Source organism: Sciurus vulgaris (assembly GCF_902686455.1).
Source record: "Sciurus vulgaris genome assembly, chromosome: 14".
NCBI classification, from domain to species: domain Eukaryota; kingdom Metazoa; phylum Chordata; class Mammalia; order Rodentia; family Sciuridae; genus Sciurus; species Sciurus vulgaris.
The window spans coordinates 48,880,359-48,882,181 of NC_136475.1; positions in this window are offsets into that span (position 1 = coordinate 48,880,359).

Below are 1,823 nucleotides of genomic sequence, written 5' to 3' on the forward strand. Positions count from 1 at the left end.
CTTTACTTTTTCTTTTCTTTTCTTTTTCTTTTCTTTTCCCTCCCTTCCTTCCTTCCTTCCTTCCTTCCTTCCTTCCTTCCTTCCTTCCTTCCTTCTTTTCTTTCTTTCTTTCTTTCTTTCTTTCTTTCTTTCTTTCTTTCTTTCTTTCTTTCTTTCTTTCTTTCTTTCTTTCTTTCTTTCTTTCTTTCTTTCTTTCTTTCTTTCTTTCTTTCTCTTTCACAGGGGGGACCAGGGGTGCTCATCCACTGAGCCACATCCCTAGCCCTTCTTCATATTTTTTTTATTTCGAGACAGGGCCTCACTGAGTTGCTTAGTGAAATCACTGAGGCTGGCTTTGAATTCCCAGTCCTGCTGCCTCAGCCTCTTGAGCTACTGGGTTTATAGGAATGCACCACCATGCCTGGCATAAGTGCACTTTCAATTTAGGATATTTTGAACTCATGATGGGTTTATTTTTTTAAATATTTTTTAGTCGTTGATGAACCTTTATTTATTGATTGATCAATTAATTGATATGTGGTGCTGAGAATTGAACCCAGTGCCACACGCATGCTAGGCAAGCTTTCTATCACTGAGCCACAACCCCCACCCTCATGATGGGTTCATAACGAGATAACCCCATCGTATGTAGAGGAACATCTGTATTCTTCCTGTCACAAATGTTATTTCATCTTTGGTGTTCATACCTCCCTAAACCATATTGAATAAAATCATACTGAAAAACACTAAGTAAAAACAAATAGGTTAGAAGCTTAATATTATAAGGATATCAACTCTCCCCAAGTTTATACATTGTTTCAAAGGAACTCCAATAAAAATCTCATATGGTTTCTTATAAAATTTATGAAGTTAATTCTGAGCTCTATATGGAAAAGTGAAGGTCCAAGAAAAACCGAGAAGTTCTTGACAAAACAGAATAAAGTGGGTAGTCTTGTCCTACTGCAAGATGAGATTTATTCTAATACCATACTAATTAAAACCATGTGGTACTGATGCAGGGATAGACACATGGATGGATGCTCCAGGTATATTCCCACACTTACTTGGAAACTTGCTGTATGACCAGTGTAGTAATGCAGGTCAATGAAGAAAATCCTGTTTTTATCCCATTTGTGGGACTTGGACTGTTTATTCAGATGGAGTCATTGAATTGCATCTTCCCTTCTTATCAGGTTTTCATAGGTGGGTATGCTATCTTCCTTACCTCCCCCAAATTACAATGGAGTAACACAAAAAGGGTTTGTTTCTTATCTGCACCATATTCCAGTGCAGACTTGTTGGGGGGCAGCCTGTCAATGCTCTGATCCCCATTGTCATTCACAGATACCATTTCCTTCCAACTAGTGGCTCTGACATCCTTTTGCTTCAATTCTCCACTAATTCTTTCATCTCCTTCCATGTGGTACACTCCATTACCTCAATACTCTACAGAATCTCCACTAGTGAGAAGTGGTCACCATATGTGGCTTCTCAAACTTGGACCTCCCAGCCTCCAGAACCCTGAGTGGAATAAACCTGTATTCTTTATAAATTACCTGTTCTTTGTTATTCGATTATTACAGTAGGAAGTGGATGAAGACATGCTTCTTCCCCATACTTCCTTCTTACAAATTTTCCAATCATGTTCCATTCCAGTCCTTGCCCATTCAACCAAACCATTAGCCATAGTTCATGAGTTGATATATATCTATTCCTCTGGCCATCTCTTTTTCCACGCAAAATGAACAAGCAGGTACACTACTCAGACTTCGCTACTTAGGTGATTTCCTTTGTCACTGCCTTCCAGGGCAATCCCAGAGTGAGACTGAGCACAGCAACCGTTC